The 25,200-nt window shown below is 41.1% G+C and overlaps 1 protein-coding gene and 1 long non-coding RNA gene across 2 annotated transcripts in view; one reads left to right on the top strand and one right to left on the bottom strand.

The window, feature by feature from the left end:
- The window catches only part of LHFPL6 (LHFPL tetraspan subfamily member 6), a 135,958-nt gene that overhangs the window by 25,862 nt on the left and 84,896 nt on the right, over nucleotides 1–25,200 (bottom strand). The window lies entirely within an intron of this gene.
- On the top strand, nucleotides 21,074–22,944 carry LOC135295491 (uncharacterized). The gene is made up of 3 exons (XR_010357606.1): nucleotides 21,074–21,425; nucleotides 21,784–21,905; nucleotides 22,316–22,944. It is a non-coding gene; the product is annotated as an uncharacterized LOC135295491 (long non-coding RNA).

Below are 25,200 nucleotides of genomic sequence, written 5' to 3'. Positions count from 1 at the left end.
GAGCATGCAATTCCTAGATACAAGACATGAATTTTTATTTGGACCTAGGAATAGAGAATGCTAAGGAGAATTATCAGCATTGGCTGGACCTCCTAAAAGGATTGATAGAGAATTTAAGAAAAAAAATGAAGGAGAAAATGAGCAGGCTATGAGGTGAGTGTTAGATGGCTGCAGGAGCCACTAACAATGGTACTTAGACCATTTATAAAGTCTTCAAGGAGGAAAAGCCCCTTATTTTCAACTCTCCTCATACACTGACTATTGTTTGCATTCTTCTTTTAGAACCAGCTGACTCCTGTGACTTGTCCATCTCCTCAATGGCCACTTGTGCAGCTGGTTCCTGCTTGAGTCCCCACAAATTTATATCTCAGATATCAAATGAGCATCCTATGATTTCTGTGATGCAAGTAAAACCACCTGCAAGCGATCCCAAGCCAAAGCTGTTTGACAGAGTTATTTATTCAGCAAACAGCCCCTGACTGAAGCTGGAGTGCAGCTTTTGGTGTGCAGGCTGAGCTGAGCTACTTACAGAGGCTGCAATCCCTCTGCTGCTCCAGGTCCCAGCAGCTGCCTCCTCCTGCTTTCCACACAATGCTGTCCATACAGAACACTGGTCTGCTAAAGCATTTCAAAACATGAGCTCCCTTTATGGCTTGGACAGGGACTGGAGCAACCATGGTCTCATAAGGGTTATAGGATATATTTTTAGACTTGTGAAAGTATTACACTTAATATACAAACGCATGAGTAATTTTCACTGCTGGAAATTGTTGAAAAGAAAGTATATTTTATCATGACAGAAACCCTGTGGTCCTTTGAGTTTCTATTTAAAACTAGAATAATACCCAGCAACTGCTTTAAAGGAAGGGATATTCCCTCCCTCCTGGGTCTGACAAGACTTTTTCTTGTCTAACTTATGTACTCCAGAGGCACCTCCATTGTAACAAAAATTGTATCTAAAAGCATTAGAAGAGCCCTATAACTAAGTCAGAAACATGGAGATCCCTTTACTCCTGGCTTTTCTAAAACATAAATATTCATTTTAAAATGATACCATCACAGCTTCTAGGACCAGCAGTTCATCTTTTTTTTTCCTCCTGTCTCTTTTACTGCCACAGAATTCTTGTTTTGAATTATCAGAACAATAATTACATTCCAGGAAGGAGGAGGGGGCAGGGTGAGCATTCTTGTCCCCCTGAGAGGAAGAGATAAAAGTTTCATTTCTGAAAGCTGATGTGCCAATGGCGGAAAATGGGGAATTGGGATTCCTGCTTAACTGCATGGGAGACTTCAGTGAAGTTTATTAATAAAACAATTTAGATAAACTCCATTTATGCATTATTTGTACTAGTATCTTGGCAACTGCTTATTTAGCATCTTGAACACATCAGGAATTTTAAAGAGAAATACTGAAATCTTCCCTCAGACTGTAAAATCTTTGACAGCAGTGGGTCTGGGAAGTAACGAAGAGTTTTAGTTTTCTGCTTCTCCTTATTTTTCTTCCTCCAACCAAAAACAATTTTCTAATATCCTTGGCATAACTACTATAATGAAGCATAATTTATTTGATCCTTACACAGCCCCCTTAGGATTACTTCGTGCAGATAGCCAATTATAAACTCTTACATACTTTATAGCCCTCATTACGTCTGACAGAGACACACTAATAAATAATGCAAAACCCCTTTTGTACCCAGTCTACCTTGAGAGAATACCGGGGTCTGCTGTGGAGGGAAAAAGTGCATTGTAATGCATTCCTATTTCCAAATGGACTGAAAAACTTTCTAGCTTCAGCTGGCTTCCTTGGGACACGTTTTTTCCCAGACTGGACTCCTGTGGCTTGATTCATTACTAGATAAAAATCAAGTTCGAATAGAAGTGGACCATGACATATGGAGTGTCACTGCCATGTCACTTCCTCGTGACATCCTGTCAGCTGCAGACAAGAAAGGAGGTCTGAAAGCAGAACAGCCAGGTTGAATACAAATGAATGAATATTCGGTTTTAGGCTTTTCACAGTAAGGAAGCAGAAAGGGTCAAGGCTCAAGGAGCACATTTCACCCTGTCTGCACTGCCTTTCTGTTACAACTTCCAGACACTGCTAGTGCTCAGGTCAAGGCTCTGGAGGAGAGCAAAACAGCTCTGACCATCTCTCTGGTGTTAGGATTTAAAGAGCAATGTGAGCAACTCAGCAGAGACATGGGGTTGAATATACATAGATATATGTATAGACTGCTTTATTTTTGCCTTTAACTGACGTGGTACTACCTTTTAAAGGCAAAAGCTGCTACTATAATGACTGAGAAATGTTACCAAGATTTCTGCAGAAACCTGGGGGATCCCAAAGGTTACAGCCAACTTCTGTCCCTACCAGGGACTTCTGTGCAACCACTGTGTTACTCATATTGCCTCTTGAAGCCTTCTTTTCCCTACATAAGGAAGACAGGATAATAGCTCCAAAAGGCACTGGGATTTCTTGCCTCTGTGTGTTGCTTTGAGATCTTGAGAGAGGGTGTTAAAAAGATTTAAAAATCGCAACAGCAAGCAAATAAACAAACCCAACTTTTCCAAGAGCATAGCTCACCACAGCCCTTGATCCTGGAGGAGTGGGTACAGCTACTTTCACAGACTGTGATATGTGCTGCAGAAGCCTGAAGGTTCAGCTCCTGGCACCAACACTAAGCAATATTCACTACATGACACATCTACTCAGCTATTGTCCTAATGACCACAGTGAATTACACAGTCTGAGATTCCAGCAGACTTCTAGGTCTACAGCATCTTCGATATCCCCATGTGGCCCAACACAAATGTGGAATGAGTGCATAGAATAAAAGTTTGTGTAGTATGAATACCTTAGCTACAGTTAAGTTAGAGCCCTGTCACTGAGCCCTGCTAGACCTGCTAGATTATGCAATTAAATCAGCAGCCCTTCATAGCTGGCTCTGGGGATGGCAACCAACAAGAGAAACAGAGACATTTGCCTTTGCATGCAGCTACAAGGAAATTATCTGCCATTTTAACTACAGGGTTTGACTAATGCACACTGAAGCACTCACCTTCAATTAGCCATTTAACCCAGCAGATCCAGCTGTGATCTGAAGAGGCTGAGACACCGCTAAGTGTTTCTCTGACAGGAGCCATAGGAAATGGCTAGAGGATGTGATAAGCAGGTATAATCCAACTGGCTGACAAATCCTGTGTTTACAGGAATGAGCAAAATCCACGATATCTTTTCCATTTTGTGCACCTCTCTACTTCTCATAATCTCAGCACCTACATGCCTCAACTGGGAACAACATGCCCCTGGGAAACCGTGCAAAAGTGTCACTTGAAGATTCGATACTCTAACTCATTATTTATGTTTTGTTTCCTTTTAAAAAATTAAATAAGCATAAATTAAATATGAGAAACATTTTGCAGTTTTCAGGCAGAAACAACAACTAAACTTTAAAGTGTAAGTGTCTGCTACTCTTGGTTAAGATGATTCTGGAAACAGCCTTTACATAAAACCTGATCAAGACAAGGTTGGGGTGCTCACAGTCTGGATATTCCCACCTGAAAAACCTGCTGGCAGTGTCAGGGTAACTTCAACAGGATCAACAACAGGAACCAGAATAAGGCCATCTTCCCATCTGGCTGTCACTGAGGGATGGTCTAAAGGCTTCCTCCTCCCTGTCTGCACCCTTCTCCTCACAACACTTCCATCATCACTTCTTCCTCACCTGTCCCAACAGGATATTGCCACAAGCATTTACGTGGCTGCTTTGTAGAAAACAAGCATTTTTTGCTTCCTGAAGACAAGGAACAACATAGAGTCAGAAATGAGAGTTTGGAAGTGATACTTAATCCAGTTTAAGATAACTAAAACCAAAGATTTGTGCCACTGTATTCTGCAGCAGATGACTGTGTTTCAGGTCTCTGAGTCTAACATACAGCAGATTTGCAAAAACTCGAGATGGAAATGTACAATTGCATCCAGTCCCCTGCTCCCAAGGGGTGGTTCATTCCCTGAGGTAGTCTGCTGTGCTTTGCTCCCTGAAGCACTTTGCTTTAATCTGTGCTGAACACCATGGTGTGTCCAGTCCAGTTTCAAAGGTCTCCAAGCAATAAAGGTTTATGGCTTTCCTGGGGCAACTGTTCCACAGCCAAATGGTTGGTGTGATTTCAGGGGTGCACTTAAATGGAGGCTTGTATCTCTGTCTCACCAGGAAAGTACATCTGCACTTAAGAGCTCTCCTACAATAATTTTTTGTGTATGCATACACACTAAACCAAGGTTGCCTCCCAATACCACACAACAATCTTGTGTCCCATCACACTGACCTTTCATTTCCACTGAGGAGAAAAAGACTCAGCTTGCCTCTCATTCCCCACCACACAAACACCAAACTGTGAGAACAAACAACACAACAAACACTAATGGCATCTCCAGGCACAGCAGCCTCCTCTGGAGCAGGACAGCTCACCACTGCCTTCAGGAGGTGTTCAGTGCCACTTGGTGTGGCCACGTGGAGAGCTGAGCAGTTGGGATTCTCTCTCCCTGGGTTGAACTCCAGGTGCTCCAGCTCACCACGTGCAGTGCACCACAAACAGGCACAGGTGGCAACACAAGGGGCAGCCAACAGGACTGCTCCTCCTCCCCACGGCAGCGTGCTCCTACACTGGTTAATGGCCACAAAATATGACTTTGGGATAATTTCATATCACAGAGGATCTTATGTCATGCCTTTTCTGAAAAAAATAGTTATACACATTTACACGTTCCCAACTGCGTCTTCTTACTCCCTTTCTCCCCTTTCCCTCATGCAATTTCAAGCTAACATCAACCCTGAACATCCAGTTCAGGGAGCCACACCAGCCAGAAAAGAATCACAACTTTTTATAGAGTTATTATTCTGCTGGTATTAACTCTCCAAATTGGCAGACTGATGGATAATGTTAGTGCCATGCCAAGGGCAAAGGGCCACTCCCTCTCAAGTACCAGTAAATCATTCTGAGCAAATAATCAAACCTGTTTGGAACCCTCCATGCAACCACACTAACAGGTTGGGAGCCTAATATGGACACATCAAGGGAATAAAGGGTGTCTGAACAGAGCTCTGGCACCTGACCAAGTCCTGGAGAGGTGGGCAGAGCTGAGGGGACCTGCAGTGCTGCCCACAGCTGAGAGTGGCTGTGGAGAAACACAGTAAATGGGGCTGAGAAAAAGCCTTGGAGACAATTGCGCAGAAATGAGACAAAAGAGGGAACTGAGTGCTGCAAATGTGACATTGAGGGATATTCAGAGACATACAAAATAGGAGCAGGATGAAAGCTGAAAGCTGAAGGAGCACAAACTTTCGAGAAGATGGGAATAGCTTCTATATTCAAGGCAGTTAAAAGGCCAAGGAGGAAAAGATTGTGACAGGAGCCATAAACTTAGATTACTTGCATCAATAAGGAAGAATAAACTGTTGTGTTATAAGAAGGGGCCCTGCAGTCAAAAGGCAATTGGTGTTGGAAAGGGGTTTCTTAAGAGATAATCCTGTCTCAGTTCTCTGATGTATTGCCGTGCTCCCGTACTTCTCACGTTAGTTGGTTACAATGATCTGCCTAACTGCCTAATAAGCATCATTCCGTCTGTCAGCGCAAAAGGAGCTCATGGCTGCAATAAAAAGCTTGGATGCAATTCAGCAATCCCAAATGCCAGGCCTCTAATTTATTCATTCATTTAGTTTTCAGTGGTGCAATGACACCGGCCACAATAGTATTACATGATGCTGGTTTAAGTATCCAGGAGAGCTCAGAGAGTGGAAAATTCAATTCCCATTGCCATGGTGAGCGATGTATGCCACTGAAGAGAGCTTAACTCCCAGGGTAAGAAGGGTGTTCTCCTTGCAATATTCCTTTTGAGCATAGCCACTGTACTCACAAAGAGCATTATCAAAACTCAGAACCCATTTACTCTGACCAGGGCGGGAGGGGTGTGAAAATTCCTCCAAATCTCATTTTTGTGGAAACTCCTTCCAGCAAGCAGTAGTACTGAAAATATGCTGCTGAAAATAATCTAATAGATCTACTATATATCAGGCACTAAAAAAGTCCTTTGCAAATTTGGGCAAGGCGAATGTTTTCTAATTCCTTACAAACTGTCCCAAGAGACACCTTATGAGAACTCTCTATCCTGACCTGCCACTCAGCTGAGACTAATTCAGCTTGTTTGGGGTTTTTTCCATAGGTAGAGGAGTGTAAGAACATAAACAACTTCCTTTATTGACCCTTCACATAATAAAAAGGAGTTAGGCAGACAGTTTGCAGCAGAAAGTCTTTTTGCTCCACAGAGCCATGGCAAAATGTGCCTTTGACACCCCCCTTGTAGTGATGCACCCCCTTGCTCTGATGCAGTACCTCGAAGCAGGGGTGCACAAAACACCACCAGTGACTCACTGCATGCCTAGAGCCTGTGGTGCAGTGAATCAGGGGCAGCTGCTTTGTACCCAGCTTTACATAACTCCTGACAGGCCTATGAGCATAAGTCAAGGGAAATGTTATTCATACAATTGTAAAAAATAACAGTGGTTTGCAAATGTTTACATGTTCAATTATATATAAGCCTTCCCCAGTGAGTACATCTGTCTCTTTTTGCTTTTCTCTGTCAGTCAAAATGCCTCTAAAATGCAGAAGCTGACTGCTGCAAATGAACATCAATGGAATTCTTCCAGCAGGGCCCATGAAAAGTAAGTGGGGACAGAGAAATATGTATTTGTATTCTCTTCTGAAGTGTTCTCTGGGCTGGAATTGCCTCAGTTGGAAGCTTGATAGTTTTAAGAAACCATTTTGCTTTGGTGAATGCTATGCATGATTTTCTTCCTCCAGCATCTGAAATCAGGGGCAGCCCTTTACCTGTTATCACTGCCTAGGTTACAGATCCCGCAGCCACACCTCTTTCCTCTGACAGATGGTGGTTTTACAGGTAGACCCAGAATACTGATGCTTTTTGATGGGAAGAGAGAAAGGTGGCATGGTATATTACTAAAAGACCACATTATATCAGAAGGTAGGAGCAAGCTGCCTGCAGGAACAATTCACCTCATAGCAATGGGAGAGAGACAAGAGAAGGTCAGGGAAAATCAAAATGTTTTGTATTTGTGACAGATAAAGTGCCTTCCATGGGGTTACTGCAGCTCAGTTTTCATGGGGCAAATAAAGCCCTTACATTTAACAGCCAACGTTATTCCTACATTTCATAGATATTTCCATGTTGAGGTCCATTGGAGACTATATTGGGCTGACTATATGCAGAACCTGTGGAAGATAAGAGGTATTTCTATGTCCCCTTGTACTCACTCAGTTTTCACTCGTCTTTCCCAGCTGTTACAACAGACATGGGAAACTAGATGGCTATAACTTTCCAAGGTGGAGATGTCCAGAGGCAGGCTGACTCCATCCTCGAATAGAGATGTGGTATCAGCCACAGGTGCTGCTGCTCATCAGCAAGAAATGAAATGCTTAAGACATTCTCTTAGCAGAGTCATGAAAACTCTTTTTTCCCCTCAGTAAAAGAAAATCATCACAAGGTTGCCTGCCTTAACCTTTTTTTTTTTATTTTAATAAAACTATTTTGCCTCAGTTTCTGTGCAGGAAGATCTTAGGTGACCCATTACAGGTCAGTGACTGATTTAATACAGATGGAAGAAGCTAGAGACAAAGAGTAGCAAAAGTATGACATCATTATAAAGTAAAATTTATTTCAGCTCCTGGGAAGAATATTGCATTCATCAGAGAGCAAATGAAATAAATGCTTATGTCAGAAGAGAAAGATTTGAAAAGTTTATTTGTGCTCTCCTTCCTCACCTTATCAGAAAAAGAAGAGTTAATGCTGCTCCTTGGTATCAACTTTATAGTCAAGAAGATTATCACAATCCACTTACGGATGTGGAGCACAGCAGCACCTTTCCTGAAAGGCAGCAGTCTGTGGGCTGTGCCAGGATGGGATGTGCTTGGTGGGCAGCCCTGCTCTCTGCCTTTGTGAAACTAAGAGTAGCCATTTGACACTCAGAGAAAAATTAGGTCAAATCACTACATTAAAGCCAAGCCAGAGAAAACAGTGCTGATGAGGAACAACAGCTGTGTGACCAATTACAGCGAATGTTGTGATGTGTGCAGGGGCTGCGTTAGATTTTCAGCTAAACTCCTGGGAGAAATGCATTATTTATTGGCATTACTTTGCCAATTATTTCAATGCAATATTTATTACTGCATTAAACAATAAGCCTTAGATCTTTGTAATGGAAGAGGAAGACGCTTGCTTGGTCTCAAAGCAGAACACCAAAGCACAGCCAGGTCCCGCTTGTCCTCCCCCAGAAGTTTATTAATGAATGAACTGCTCCTGACAACACACTCTCTTTTTCTTCCCTGCCTTCCCCCTTTTCTGTCTTGAACTTCCAGCAGAGAATCGAGTCTTTGTTATCACTGAGGCCGTTAGTGAACTTTAACCCCCTGCAGCAGCCTCATGCTGCCCCAAGGACCATGTTCCAGTCCAGAGATGGGTGAAAACATCCCCTGTCCACCCTGCCAGCAGGATCAGGACCCAGCGCTGTCCTGTGCCTGTGTCTGGATATGTTTCAGGGACCTTCAGCACAGAAATGGGCTGGGTATTTGCAGCTATTGAGATGGTATCGAAGATTTAAAGCATTACAGAAATCCCTCTTATCTTCCACAGAATGGATTTAATGGACGTTCCTTCATTTCTAGCCTCTCTCTCCATCATATGCAGCCTGCCCTAAGTAATACACTGGCAACAATGATATGGGAAGAAGCAGAAGAAGCCTTGGTAACACCAAAGTGTTTCATTAATGCATCTTGGTTTTCTTCCCTTTGAACTTCTTCAGGACATTAAAAATTGCATTGTACCATAATTTTCTTTTCTAGGCATGAAAAATGCTGTGAGGGGTTCCTGCTATGCAACTTAATTACACTACTCATGCATCTCTAAAGCTTCATTTACAGGCACATTTTTTGATACAAGACAGAAGGATTAGAATACAGTTATTAGAGCTATAAGGGGAAATACTGTGGGGCCACTATTTACACTGCAGTGGCTTTGAGGGTTCAGTGGGAATAAGCTGTACTCCAAGGACATTTTAATGTGCTTTGGATTATGCCTGCATTAAGAAAGAGATCACAATGGTTCTTATCAATGGTTGTAGAAACCAGATGCCACAGTCTGGTTATTGAAGTTTTATTTCCAGGAAGCATGTAAATCCTCTACTTTATAAACACATCTCCTTTTTATAATATGAATGACAGATGGAGTAAGAGGAAATTGCATAATAAAATGAGTAAAAGCTGATATCAGTTTGAATTTGTTCAGACACTGATGATTATCTCATGCTTTGAATAACAGACATCTGCATGCCTCTCATTAAAGCAGGAGTCCCTGAGCTACCATGTCACAGCTGCAAGTTTTCCTAAGTTTTTCAAATAAAATAACTGGTTTAACCACCAAAACCACCATCTTGTGGTATCTCAAAAAAATTAAACAGCCTTGACTTTTCAGGACTCACTGGCTCGTTTGCATTAACATCAAAGTTCCACAAAAGGAAAACCCCCTGTGGGATTTATAGCATGTAAACAGTCAAATTAATCCAGAGCTTGGTATGAGATTGACACAAAAGAGTAGAAAGGTGCAAAGCACAGCTTAATTAGACTATTATATTCCACAATGGCCAGCACATGGATTATGGAAATCCAGCTTTATTAAAGTCCCAGATATGCTTATTTTGATAGAGAGCTGATATTCCCATTTAATATTAAGTTCAGAGAGTAATAATAATTATAATAATAATAATTATTATTAGATGGACTGGGTCCAGTATGACCACCTTATGCAGGGAAGCACCCATGTTTTACATTTTCAGCATTTAAAAGTACTGAGTAAAATAATTTAGCTAAAGCAAGAGCTAGTGTTTTGAGACAGGGGAGAGGGAGAAACACACTTGAATTTCACCAGAGCAATTCAGAGCAATCCAGTCCTAAATCAGATTTGCTTGGACTGGGCCCAGGCCTAAGTCATCACAAGTTATCACAGCTGAGGTTGTGATCAGTGACTGAGGGACAACGAGCTTCATCTTATTTTTCTATTTCCTGAGGATTACAGGTTGCTGGGACTGGTCAGTCAGCCCAGCTCACTAGGTGGGCTCACTGGGCAAATTTAGGAAGAAAGCTCTTCTTCAGAACAGCCTTAACCAAATATGAAAATTCACAAATAAACAGGTACAGTTTGAGGAGGAATGATAGGGACAAGAGCCAAAAAGGTGCTTGGAAATAGGAATGTTTGTAAACTAGGAAATGTAGGTTTTGTGAGCTGAATAGCAACTCTGACAGAAGCATTTGGCCAATACTCTCAGGCACATGGCATGACTCTCTGGAATGGTGCTGTGCAAGGCCATGAGTTGGACTTGAGGATCCTTATGGGTCCCTTCCAGCTCAGCTTATTCCATGATTCTTTGAGACGTGAGATAACTGGTGCAAGCTAGCAAAGACATGATGTGATGGAGAGGAGTTTGTGAGGGAACTTCCAGTGGGTATATGGGATCAAGAGATGAGCACAAACAAAAGTATCTATTCAGTAGATTAATGCACAGTCAAGAAACTAAGAGGAAATTATGGGGATGTTTTTTTTTCTCTGAAGGTTAAGCAAAACACAGCTGTCCCATAGGAGTACGCACAGGATCAATCATGCTGTTAAATAAACCCCACATCAGGATGCAGGAGTACTGCATTTTGTATGCCCACACCATCCACCCTTCCGAAGCTTGAAACCTTTCCACGTGGGCCATGTTGTTCCATCTAGCACCAACTCTGCATGGTCCTGGCAGAGCCAGCTGTCCAGAAGCCTGCTCAACAACTCTGTTAATTCAGGAGTACTTTTAACTGATAATAGAAGACCCATTACGCCTAACTCACTGCTCTTTAACTCCATTAATATGGAGGAAAATACTTCTAATGCATGCAAAATTTCAAGCCCTGAGCTTCTTCAAAGACCCCAACAGCTTAGTTGCTATGCATTGTTCCGTTATGAATCATTATGAAATCCATAGGGCTGCTTTTTTTCCAGGAACAATCAAAACCTTCATCACAAGACTCCCTTTGTGCAAGATCTCCTGGTGTATTGAGCAGTTGCATATTGTCGCACACAAAAAAATTCTTAGAATGTTTTTTCTTGTAATAGAGTATTAACTGCATTTGTACAATACAGAATTATATTATTTTCAGCATGGTTTTGTTTCCAGCCACACTACCAGGCAGAAAAAAAATACTTATCATTTAGAAATGTCAGCTGAGAAAAATAAATCTAAGGTACATTAAATCATACAACAAAAATGCTGTAAGAAAGCCCCTTACTTCTCCATTGATGCCCTGCAGCTTGCTGATCATTACATATAAAACACACGCTTATTCTCATAAAATGCATTAAGATTTTATGGCACAGTGTCTTGAAATCACTCAGAAACAACCTAGAAATGTCATTAGTGGGTGACTGTGCTATGTGAATTATAGCTTTTGCCCAGTATATTATTTCATACCCTGAGAAATTTGATCTACTCAAATCATAATTATTTTCATTTTCATCTGAACATTAACCCTGCTCCATCTATGCGTGAGTAACTAGCCTGGCTCAAAGTCCATTCCCCTTGGAAAGCAAAGCGTACACCAGCACATTAGGAAAACAAAGAGCCAGTCTCTGTTTCATGTTAAGCTGAACACATCTGGAAAAATAGGTCTTGTTATATTTGGTGCATACTGCATGGCTGCTCTGAGATAGCAAGGCAAGCACCGCTATTTCAGATTAAAAAAAGAATAATAATGTGTTGTTTTCTGACTTGGCAAAGAAGATGCTAAATAAATCATGTGAATTATTCAGTGTTGAGAGACAGGTTATATTTTCTATTTCTGCTCTTTGCTCCGTCTCACATGACTTTAATAGATGCAGAGGTGAGAAAAAAGGCCTTTCTTAATCTCTGAAGTATGGCTTCCTCAGTATTGACTGTAAATTGGGTTTTTCTAGGTGAATGGTCCGAATCTGGGTCTGCTGAAGTGACTGCCAGGAATGACAACACAAGGTTAGATTGGCATCTCCATCCTCCTAAAACTTCTACAGTTGGGTAAGTCTTCTCCATTTTCCTCCTTTTCCTTCCTGCATCTTTCCAAATGGTGGAGATGAACAGTCATGTTGGCAAATCTGTCTGTATCCTTATATCACCCCAGAAGTCCTGCGGGAGAGGATGCCCACCAGTGCTATGCACACGTGCTGCCAAATCCTGCTGAAGAGGATTCAGCAGGAACAGCCTGTTCAGCAGGAACAGCCTTCTCCTGGATATTTATGCCTCCCTGCTCAGAGCTCAGGTCTGACAGAAGTTATGATACCTGAAAGTACTCCATCAGAGTAGCAATAAACATTCCCTAATGCAACAGAGTGCCTGACTTACATGAAGCCTTTCTTCACAAGCACTTTAAACAGAGGATTACGGTTCCCTTGACACAGCATAAATCCTGGGTGACGTGCTGGATGCCATGAATCAAATCAACACTCCAAGGGCTGCACCAGACAGTGGCTGGCTGCTGAAGGCAAGGGGAGAGCAGAGCCAGAGGAACGCCCCTTCCCTGCTTTGTTGTGCTCATTCTGCACAAGAGCTACAAGGCCATTGAGCTAATCACCACCATAAAAACATTATTTCAATGGCTCGTACATGTGACAACACTCTTTACTACTCTGCCCTGCTAATTTGTCTCAGCTCTCCTCTTTGGTTTTCACTCTGAGAGATACTCTGTCAGTACTGGACCTTTTGGGTAATTAAACTTGCCAGGATGCCTGCCTTTTGTCCTGGGACAGGTGTCCATCACCAGGAAAATACACCCAACAACTCCATTCATGGCTGTCTGCAGATGCACGTTATGATGGACATCACAGGACTGTGAGGCCTTACAGATTTCACCTTCTCTGTGTGACTTTTGCTGTGTCCTTTTGTGATATGCTGGGACACGGATGGATGCGACCATTCTCTGGCTTAAGCCAGGGGCATGTGAGGGGTGGGTTTAGATCAGGACCCCACAGGCCATTGCAAACACTTCTGGTCTCTTCATCAGAAAGACTCATTCCAAGAGGAAGGGGAGATTTTTATTGTTCCACTGTCCTTTATTGTTCTCTCAAATTTTCCCACCTCATTCATAAATGCATCCAGGCTTGCATTTGGGGAAGGGAAAAGACTCGGGTCTCTTTTTGAAGGTAAGAATTTTGCTGCTATGTGTTTCAGATAAATTGTTGTTGTTTTACATCACAAGGTTAGACCAGTTGTAAGCCATCTTACAAGTTCAGCTAAGAAATACATGCTTTTCAGGTGCTCTCACTACACCTTATTTGGCTTGTTGCATACTACTTTGGCAATTCTTGTAAGGTAGAGTTTTTGTCATTCCATATTGCACAACTGTAAATCAGTGATGCAGATTAAATATAAACAGATGCAAAAATGGCAATAGACTGTATTTTGACTACTTGTCTTTAAAAAAGGGTGGTTACAGTATCATCCATATTAATATAATTTCCTTGAAAGATTTGAATAATGGCTCAAATGTTATAGAATCAGATTTATAGAATCATAGAATAGTTTGGGTTGACAGTGACCTTTAAAGGTCATCTGATCCAACCCCCTGCAATAAGCTGAGACATCTTCAACTAGATCAGGTTCATCAAAGCCCTATTCCACTCAACCTTGAATGTACCATATACTGCTGTTGTGAAACCAGAAAACTTGTTTAGTCAGTGTGGGTATTTGTAATGCATTAATTGTCACATCTCATAGGTATATAGCCTTCCTTGTACGTGATGTTACAAAGGCATCAAGAAAAAGAGTGTCTTGCAATGTAAAAAAAAAAAAAAAAAAGGAAGGAGTCTAAGGAATTATGTAAATGGCAGAAATTATACAAAAACATTGAAGGAAATAAGTAATCTAAACATATATAGTATCACACACACAAAATATTATTTCAGACCAAAGAGAATATAAGAGACATAACTGATAGCTGTACAGCTGTATAGAAATATAGAGATATGGAATTCATGTTACAATATCCTTTCCACCTAGAAAGTTGCAGTCAATTTAAGTAGTATTTTTTTCTTTAGAATAATGCAACTGAAACCCCCAAAAATGCCTCTTAGATAAAGAAGTACTTAAACATTATCATCTATGGTGAAAAGTAAATTACAAAAAAGTTAAAGAAGTGTGAGGAAGGACAGAAAAGATGCTGGAAGAGCACTCTGTTTAGTTTGACAATACCAGAAGATTCATATTGATCTGGAAATAAGAAATCCATCAGCTAATCCTTCTGTGGAGATGGTGCTCATGCTGCTATAATAACCTTTGAGCAACTGAGATGTGGAATGCAATTATAGATGGTGGAATAAAAGAGATTGAATTAAATGATTGTATACCGGAATCTGTCATTTGTCAAAGAGTAAACTTTTCCCCCTTTCATTCTAAAATATTCCTTAGAATGAAGATCAAACCAGTGCCCTAAAATGAGGGTGAAAGTTTGCCTCTGCAAGACCATGCCTCAAGTATGTTTACAGGACATGAGAATTCCAGGATCTCATAACAAAAGTTTAAATTTTCCTTCCAAGGGGTAAATGTCCCTTCAGTCAGATAAGAACCTCTTACCTGACTTATTCCTCTCTTAGCGTCAATTGATCTTTCTCATATACAACATAAAAGTGTCACAACCACCATCCAATGCTCATCTTTCATTTAACCCATGCTCCTTGGTTTTGTTTTTGTTTTTTTTTTTTTTCAAATATGGAGACAAAATGTTATCGTTCAAAGTATGAGAATATTTTGAATTCTAAGAAATGAAAATGAGGAAGCCATGTTGCAAAAGAGGATGCTTCATCCCCTAAAATCTTCCACAGAGCAACGCATAAGTCCCTATAGACTAAAGTAAATTTAAACACCTTTTGCATTTTTATCAGACATTTCTTTCTAGGTTTATACAAAAAAAAAAAGCTTAATGTGCCTAGTTTCTCCTTCTAGGCTGGCACAGGAGCCAATGTGCTGAAAATCTTGTGGACTCGTCACTAGGTAGAATTAGCTCATTTTTTTTCTTTTTACTGAATTAGCAACATAAAAGAAAGATCTTTTACACTCTACAATCTGCAGCCAAATGCAGTGAGACAGCTGCAGTTTTAGAGAGCATCCTTGCACTAAATGAAATCCTAACAAATGAAAGTTCAGCGCTTAGAAATATGTGTCTTTTCAAACTGTCATGTAAAATCTTTTGCCTTTAACTTGTGTTATATCAAAGTTTCCACTTATAACTAGAGCTACAAACTAGATTGATTGCCAATGTTAGAAATGGACGAGTCCTTTAAAAGCTTCTCCTTTAAAATCATTTTATGCAGTCTTCAAAGCTATAACATCAGAGATATTAACAGCCCCAGAGGCTTTATTTTAAAGACCACATAGAAAAAAGGAAATATTTTAATATTAAAAAGTCTTTTATATAACCCCCTCAGACAGGGAGAGGGGGGAGAACCTCTGCTGAACCTTTTCAAAATATGTGAGCCAGTTTTTGCAGCAGATGCTGGAGTTTCTCAGCCTGGATGTCAAATTGTATTAGCTACCCTTCCGTTGCTCCATCCACAAGAAGGGAAGCTGAGGGTGTTACTGCTGTTGGCATATGGACTGTGACAGCATCAGTATAGGAAGGTGTATCCTGGAAAGTGCAGCAGTCAATATGCAAAATATAAATCGATTCCACTTCTTTGTAGCTTTAATGGCTGTTGTCTGCCAGACTGAAGCTGCTCAGACTTGGTTACACATGCCTGATAGCACTTGGATGATATAGTAGGACTTGCTTTCAATAGACATTACCTATCTTCTGTCAAATCTTCCTCCTGTCAAATCTTTTAACCTGTCTGTGAAGCTTCACTTCCAGTAACCATGAGAATGTGAAGGGGCACTACCTTGCTGCAGGCTAAATTCCATGGAGAAGTATTTCTCTATGGCCAAGCAGTTATGTAGTAACTAACGCAATGTCAATAACTGAGGATGATGAAAGATTCCCAGAATGCTCCTTAGACCACTCTGATGCCTGACAACTCACTGTTGGGTGAGGTTTGCATTTTTTTGAAGCTCGCCCATCACAAAGTTTCAAGGGCTTCACATTCTGAATCTGAACTAAGCTTTAATTCAGCCATATTTTTTTGAGGAATGTCAGTTGTGATGTGTTGGGAGTTGCTTCAGCATGCAAATATTTTCAGGAAAAAGAGCAAACTAATAGAAATCAAAGCAAACAGTAGTTTCCATCACTACAAAGGACTAAGAAAAATAAAAGGAAGGTTACAGTGATTTCACAGCAAAATCATACCAATTTCTATTTTTCAGTAGGAAAGACACCCTCAGCAAGCTTTCTGTCTAATACTCAGATATTATCATGTACAAGCAAGTATACAGTATGAGGCACCTTGCCCTTAACACTTTTTCCTCATAAGCTAAGGTAGAGCTATCATGATGACATTAAGAAAACATTTCTCTGAAGCAGCAGATGTCAAGTCATAATCACTCAGTCTGTGTCCTTACTTGACACAGGTCAAGTCAATTGACCTTCGGAGTCATTGATCTGCAGCAGAACTGAGGACAGAGCCATGCAATGACTGCTTCAACATCCACATTGAAGGGCCTTGTCACAGGCTGAGTGATTGCATGCAAACCAGCTCCCTGCTGGTCTATAGCCCCTCAATCAGGTGTCTCTAACACAGAGCAATGGAACAGGAAGGTACCATTTCACTTTGCTGCAATGCTCCTGTAGTTCTATCCTGCTATTCATGGCTGAAGCCGCCCATTCTGACTGAAACACAGATTTATTTCTCCCGTCCTTATTTATTGTTGGTTCGCCTTGTTTGAAAAATGGCCACTTCCCTTCTTTGAAAGACGTCTGGTATTTTCTAACATTGGCTAAGGGACTTTCTTATCAACGGCTGTTGTGTATTTGGCATCTCCATAAAGCAGCACACCTTGCTGGACCACAAGAGGAAACTGTGAGCCTGTAAATATCCCTGTTTTCTTGTCACTCTGCTCTCTAAGGATGACTCTGAGAGACAATAAGCCTGGACTGTGCTGGGAGGCAGAGCAAGGAGCGAGGAAAACCCACTGTGCTATCTCAGGGGTCTCCTCTCCAGAGCTGTCAGACAAGCAATCCATATTTCCAAATGCACATTTAAGAGAAAAATGTGAATGCTTAGAAGTGTTCCTTCAGCAAGCCATGTGTCACATGGGTTTGCTTTGAACTGGAAGAGAAAATATAGGGTATTAGACACCTGGGACTTTCCAATTCATGTAGCAATACACCACCTGGATCTCCCCCTGACCCGTTGTATTTTAATCCTGCTGCAAAATCTGAAAGAAAAGTTACAGTAAATTTCTGACAACCCAGCTGACAATCCCTCCAATTGGGGACCACAATTCTACCACCTGACCATCAGGCACTTCAATTTTAAGAAGCTTTCCATTTCCCTCTCCTTTCCAAGGCTTGTGCCGGAAAATGTCACAAAAGACACACAAATGAGACATGGCAAATAGATTTGTAGAAATACTTAGCTAAAAGATCTTCTGTAGCAGTTAACAGGTCTCTGCTGAAGAAAAAAGGAAAGCACTTCTACCCACAGGGTTAAACAGATGTGCTAGGAGCAGATGCCTCAAAAATGGTAGGAGGTATGGCCAGAGTGAGTAAAATTCTTTGTCATGGACAAAAAGAAGGAAAATACAGTTCACAGTCATCTGAAAGGAAACCTGCAGACCTCCACAGACTCTTAAAAGTTTTTTCCAGATGCATATAGTACTCTAAAATTCATACTCTAAAAAGAAGGTCTTGAAATATAATAAGCTTCCATGAAGCTTCAAACTTAGGATCTACATTTATCACACTTTAAATACAACAGATGGGTCCACATAATTAGCAGCTTATCTGCATACATTTGTAGATAAGAAAAGAAAATGCTTAATGAGCAAGTAGGAAGCCTGTATTTTTCTAAAACTTCCAAGCCTTTGGGCCACAGCTCTATCTTTGCCCCAAATACAAGAATTCTACTGGCATCACAAGGAGCAGTGCAGGTGCAGGATTCTTTAATCTTTTAAAAGTGAAGAAGGCTTTCAGATGCCCTGCCTCCTCATCCCCACAATTTCTGCAATTCAAAATATGAAAGGAGAAGAAAGAACAACTTTAGAAAAGAATTAGCCATACTTCAAACACTTCTAGACCATCTCGTTTTAACTTTTTTAAGCCTCCACTAATTACACAGAGTTTCGCAGAGCTCCTGCTACAAACCTGACATACTTAGGTTTCTGTTGTAGCCAGCAGTTTTCAGAAGAGACAAACCATTTTTGCCAGTATGCCATGATGGATGTGTCAGGCACAAGAAATACCAATGACAGATCATTTTACTTCTATGCTCAGAGATCAAAATTAATCTAATATAAAAAAAAAAAAAAAGAAAGAGAAGTCAAGAGATTATATGGGCTTATAAAAAAATGTATGAAGGAGAATTTGACCTTGATTCCTGAGCATTCAACTTTCTGTGCTTTAAACTAACCACAATTTCAGCTCTGGTATCACCAATATTCATACACTGACTGAAACAAGCCTATAGTTTGTTGACTTTAATTTATGCTGCCTTGAACTATTTAAGAAACTGAACCAAAAGTCACACACCAATGAACAAGCCAGGTGACAGGTAAGCAAATAGTTATAAAGTTGTCTTACTCTTAGTCAGATGGGAATAGTACCCACCTGAATGTCACTTGCTGAACTATGGCTCCAAGAGCACTGTGAAACAAATAAGGATTTCGGAGAAACTAGAGGAGACAAAAGTTGTGGGCTGTATAGAAAATTCCAAGGGTGCAAGAAGTGAAGGAAACACTCCTGATACCTGGGGAAAGACACAAGGACAAATGAGTGGAACCAATTAATAAATGAGGCCAATCACTCCTGTAAATCTTTCTAAGTTTCTTCTTCTTGTAATGGCTCTATATAGAGCAAAAACATGAATACTTCATATTTTAACTTGGAAATTGGGCCAGTCTTTTTAATCCACATTTTAGTAAAAAAAAAATTGTGCTTGAAATTCTGAATGTGATAGTTTCTGACAAACTTTGGAAGGAAAGTCAGACATAAAGTTCAGATTTGAATAATGCAATTGCTGAGCAGCAGGTACAAGCAGTTACAGACATAACATGCTGAAGATTATTAAAGTCAAAAAGATGCGTCCTCAGCTTCAGCATGGCAATTCTTCTACCATTTTTTATTTGAAGAAAATTAAACTAGGCACTGTAGGCCAGAAAGGGAAACTGGAATAGTTACAGCTAGAATACCTTTTCTTTCTTTTCTTTTCTTTTCTTTTCTTTTCTTTTCTTTTCTTTTCTTTTCTTTTCTTTTCTTTTCTTTTCTTTTCTTTTCTTTTTTTCTTTTCTTTTCTCCTTTCTCTCCCTCTCTTCCTCCTCCACCTTCCTCCCTCATCCTCTTTTGTTCTCTCCCCCTCTTAAAAATCTATTTTTAAGAAATCATACAAAAAGAGCAACTGAACAAAAGAACTATCATGTCAAACTACATCAATAACAAGTTCAATAGGTTTTTTTGTCACTTATTCAGAAGAATTTGAATCTATTAAAAATCTGTGACTTTCAATGTATTGAAATTTTATAGGATTAAAAAATCTGAAAGTTTGGATTGTTTTATTTCAGTATTTTTCATCCCTGATTTTGTTTTAAGAAATAAATTATAAATACGACCTTTTTCATATTAAATGGTTTGATTTTTCAGAGAAACTGAACATATTGACAATGATATACTCTTTCTAAGGAACAGATAAAACTTCAGCTAATCCACCACAAGAACCCTCTACAGAGCACAGAGCTTAACAGGGTATTAGCCAACACATGACAGTGCAGAGAGCAATGCTGCTGCTGAAATAAATTTAAGACACTTCTTTTAAATTAGAACCTTTTGACAAAGCCATGCATGAGGAATGCAGACTCATTTCAGGCCAGTGTTGTTCTGCATCTCTCCCTTGGTGCAGGGTAGACTCAGCTGAGTGATGACAGTGGGGGATCCCAGAGGCAGCTCCCACTCTGTGCCAGTGATCACACACCTGTGTGGCCTTGCCTTTATCTCACGTGAATATCCTCTCTCTGTTTGGCAATGGAAATGATGAATGGAGTTGTTTTCTTGTAAGAACACCCTGTAAGAGCTGAAATTACTAAAACGGGGTGAGCACTGCAGAGAGAGGGTCTGCCTGGAGTGCTGCACCTGGACTGGAGCTCCACACTGCACACACAGCTCAGCATCCCTGGCATCTCACAGCAGACAAGATTATTTATGCTACTGCCTTTATAGTGTTGGATCCACCAAATGGCACCTGAAGTGATTCTTTGCAGAGCCTGAGTGCCTTTCTTACCCGGGTCATAACAAACCAGCAGCTCCCAGCACAGCACAGGTGCCTATGCCTGTGCATCAAAGGCTGCTCTCCAAGGCAGTCTTCTGTCTTTAAAAAACTGGGTTTGAAAGAAGCTGTAGTGGGTCAGTGCCAAAGAACAGAAAGGACAAAATCATTCACTGTTCTTCTGTACACACAGATGCTGGTTATGTTATAAACCATATTTCAAAGTGAGTTGCAGCTAGTGAAAATACTTCATTTGCCACTTTACCCTCTGCTCTAAATTCCTATCAGCTCTTCTTCTTTTTTCACTAACAAAAGGAAAAAGCAGGTGATGAAAACTAATGTAAATAAAATAAAGAGAAACTGTCCCTTCTCAGAAAAAAAAGAAAAAAAAAAAAAGCAGGGATCAAACTGCTGGGGAAAAAAACATCTGCTGCTGGATCTCATGCCTCCCCACAGGAAAAGTTAAACTCATTTCTCCAGGACTCAGTGAGACACAAATAATGGTTAGAGGAAGGCAGAGACTCACTGAGTTATTTCACTTGGCAGAAACAGTTGTGTGACCCTCCCCAGTGACATTAAGACACCTGGATGGAGGGAGGCTTGCAGCAACAGAACAGCTCAGCTGAGCCAGCTTGCAGCTGTATGAATGGGGTTTTAGAGTCACAGAGGGGGTGGGTTTAGTGGTAATTCCTCAGGATTGGGTTACAGCCTCTGCAACTTCAGTCACCCCAGGGGTTCTCAAATCCACAAATGCCATTTCGATGCAGGCTTACCAGAGTAGGCAAACACACATTACAAAACCTTGTAAGGTGGCTCATTCTGCTGGCAGATATTCAAGTAGGTCTCCAGAGCAGACACCTCAAGCCCAGGCAGCTGCCACCTCTAAGGCTTGGACCTCATTTTTTTCCCTGAAGGTTGCCATTCTCTTAGGCACATACACAACATCACTCAGAAGGTAAAATAACATCGTGTGAGCTTCCCAGCTGATGGCTGCTTGCGTGAACTAGGTCTTGTTGTGACTCTCTGTAGCTCTTGGCTTCTTGGTCTGCTGCCATGTGAAAGTAAGATGATTATTTGGGGATAGTTTCAGGAGAGCTCAGTCCCAGCATTGCCAAAGGCTGCAGAGGATACTCTGATCCTTATGAGAGCTATGGTCACCTTCAGACACCGCCAAGTCTGTTAAAGAAGTGACATAATTAACCAGGCTCAAAATTATTTCAAATTAGAGTTCATCCAAAACCATCCCTTTATTTTGCTGATAACTGTCTGCCTTAACAGTGACTAAGTACAACATTCACACAAAATCTCCACAGATCATGAAAAATGTACTCGAGAAAAGTTTGCCATTGAAAGAGGAAAGCTGTTAGAACCACCTGATATGTCAAGCACAACAGAAATGAACTACATCTATGAAGGAGAACTCATAGGAGACACAGTAAGCAGTTTCCAGAACTTCAATTTTTCATTCTATTTTCTAGCTTGTCTGAGTCAAGTTCAAGGGGGACAAATGACTTATCAAAAGGGATCAGACATGAAGGAAATCAGTAATCCAGGACAGGCTGAGAAAAAGCTTGTGGAAAATCAGAGTATTTTATTTCAGTCAGTAAAGAAGTGACTAGTCAAATATTGGTGTGGGACTCAAAAAAAAAAAAAAAAAAAAAAAAAAAAAAAAAAAAAGAGTTAAAAAAATAATGCATAGGAAAGATTTTGGAGGCTGTAAAGAATATTGTGCAGAACACTTAGCATGTATAAATCCTCAAAAGCCAGAGATGCTGACAATGATGTTTGAACAAATACAGAGTAAGTTTTAGCATTCCCTTGCTGACTGATGTATTTTCCTTTCAGCATTCAGTTTCAACACAGACTGGAGAGTCATTAGACTTCAGCAGAGATCCTGTTTTGGAAATGAAGATGTCTGTGTGGGTGTAAGATTAAATGTTCTCCCATCTTTCAAATGACTCAGTGTCTGAAAGACCCAAATGCAATATTTTGGTTGAAATGGTGCTTAATCCAAGCCCAGCCATAATTTTAAGCATTCATAAAGATCTGCAAAAGGACAAAGCCTGCTATCTGTCATTCTACTGACTTAGGTGATTTTACATCCCTTCTGTTCAGTGCTTGGTTCCCTTGGCCGTGTCGTCAAGATTAAGCAAAACAGCACAGACAGCAGGATTTTATAATATCCTTGACATGGCTGCTACTACCTTTAGTTATTGTTGGAAAGCTATTTGTCTGAATCCTCAATCTGTTTAGCAAATGACAAAAACATGAAGCTGGTAAAAGGAGAGCAGAAGGAAATTTTCTGCAAAGAGCGTGAATTGTGGTTACGGGGTGCTGCTGGTGTATTCAGAATTTGAAGTACTATGTGGGATTACACGTGGGCATGGGTCTACAAGACTCTTTATTCAGTTATAAGGTGCCTTGTATCAGAGCAAGAATTGCAACAGGCACACAGTATAAAGAAGCAGGTAAAAATGCACTACATTTATTCAAATTGGACTAAAATTTTGAAAGCATTACTTTTTATTTGAAGAATTTGTTTCAAAGGACCTAAAGAAATTTCATGCTGGACCACATGTCATCTGCCACCCAACAGCCAGCACAAAGCTCAGTGTGCACCTTGGCAAACTCAAAAGGAATACGATCATTGATTAGCGCCCGTCCTGGATCCCCCTGGTACAGCCAGGTGATTTTGCAGTGCAAAGATCCAGAATTAATGAACATGGAATGGTGGCCTGATTTCTGTTCCAATAACTAATTGGTGAGAAGCAGAGCTGCTCCCCCAGAGCCTGTCTGGACACACATGCTGCACCAGGCATCACTAATGAAATGAGGGGGGTTTAACACGCTTCAGCTGAAGCCAGGGCTGGCATTAAGTGCTCAGACTCTGAAATCAGCCTTTCCTGAGGAGATCCCACCAGCCGTGAGGCACCATAATCACTGCTTACTTTTGAAATTATTTGCCATAGGTTATGACCTCTGGATTTCAGAAAAAAACACCTGTGACTGTGATTTGTGGTGAGCTTCCTTTACCCAAACCATTGCAGGCTGTGGAGATTAGAACACCAATTCACCCTCATGAACTCAGCAATTCCCCCTCGAGGTATTTGATGGATGGAGTGTATTCTTGTGGCTACGACGTGTTGTTAGGTCAAATCCACCAAGCTCTAGCAGCCACTAATACTCAGAGTAGAAGAGAAGGGACTTACAGGCGTGAGGCCAGGGTGGAGGAAATCCAATCCCAAATCCCCAGCTCTCACTGCTCTGCACGAACTGCTGCAGGCATACAAGGCAATGCTGCTGCCCCAAAGAGAAACTGGGGGAGCTGCCAGCTCCCACTTGCAAACTCCCAGCCCTGCCCCAGCCAGCAGCTCCAGGGCTGAGCCGCACTCCTCTTTCCCAGCTGGAGCCGGCGTTGTGCTACAGACCTTCCCCAGGGCTGAACCCAGCCTGCTGTGGGAGGCAGTGCAGAGGGGCAGCTCAGCCCCACACACTATGAAGCTCAAAAGTCATCGGGCAAGCGTATTCTGGAAACAATTACAGTTTCCTTTCTCCAGTGAACAAGGCTCTCAAATATTGTATTACCTTTCTTCCAGCAAACCCCATGATATTTATTTGCTGTTACACAGTGTATACATTACCTACATGAATCTAGCGCTAAACAGTGTTACAAAATGAAAAAGCAGATGATAGTGTTGTCCAACAGCATTAAGCTATAAAATGAAGGCAGTTTTGTCAAGTAAGTAAAGCACCAAAATTGAAAATGAAACAGTTCTGCAATGAAAGTGCAGCAAGAGAGAAACAATTATTGAGTAATTATTTCTAGCAGGATTATGTGATAATTGGCCCCTGAATCAAAAATGAAAACATCATTGACTTGTTAAATAATTATTATAAATCAAGTGAAGTAAAAAATATGGGGTTTTGGGGTATTTTTAGTATTTGCCAATAAAACAAAAAATCCCAAACAAATTTATTTCTGTGTCAACACTCTGAATAACAAAAACGCTCATTTTTTGGCAGATTCACACAAGCTGCCCTGTGCTGAGGTCAGCCCTTGTGAGTCCCAGCACTTGGGCTTGCATGGAAGAAATAACTATTCAGTGAAACAAAGAGTGAGAGAGACTGCTTGGGAGGGGAAACCTATTTTTCCATCTAGTGCAACAACTATTTAAGTACTTCATATTTAATAAAAGTTTCCACAAGTAGGACAGAAACCAGCCCCCAGGGTATGGTTTAGCTTTCCCAGGGGACAGAAGCTTGCACCTCTCTGGCATTGAGGGTAACACCTGGTTTGGGCTCTCACTATTCCCCCCTTGGTGACCCTCATCCTGAAAATGTCTTCAGCAATCCCAGGGCAAGCTCCCAAATACTTTAAGGATGACTAAAAGTCATGCTTTTCAACACAGCAACTACTTGGTGGGGGGAAGGGGTAGGAGGGATGCTGCTTGGTGCAGAGGCTTGCACGAACTGGACTGAGTGCTGTGTGGGCCTAATTTTGTCATCATCTGGTTCACTGGCTGCTGGGCTTTCATTAATCAACAAGAAACACCATGCTCGGGTAATTTGGAAAAGTCAATTTGTTTTGAGCTTTCACTTGCTTAGAAACAACCCTGAATGAAGAGAACAGCATGGCTAGAGCGAGTCTTAAAAACAGGCTTTCAGCAGCAACCCCTGTTGTCAGGTGTCAGACAGCAGGGGAGTCCCCTGCTAATGCCTTTTGCAAGCAA

This window comes from Passer domesticus, chromosome 2 (genome assembly GCF_036417665.1).
Source record: "Passer domesticus isolate bPasDom1 chromosome 2, bPasDom1.hap1, whole genome shotgun sequence".
Classification (NCBI taxonomy): Eukaryota; Metazoa; Chordata; class Aves; order Passeriformes; family Passeridae; genus Passer; species Passer domesticus.
The sequence above is the reverse complement of the archived record's forward strand: the minus strand, read 5'-3'. Positions and strand labels throughout refer to the sequence as shown.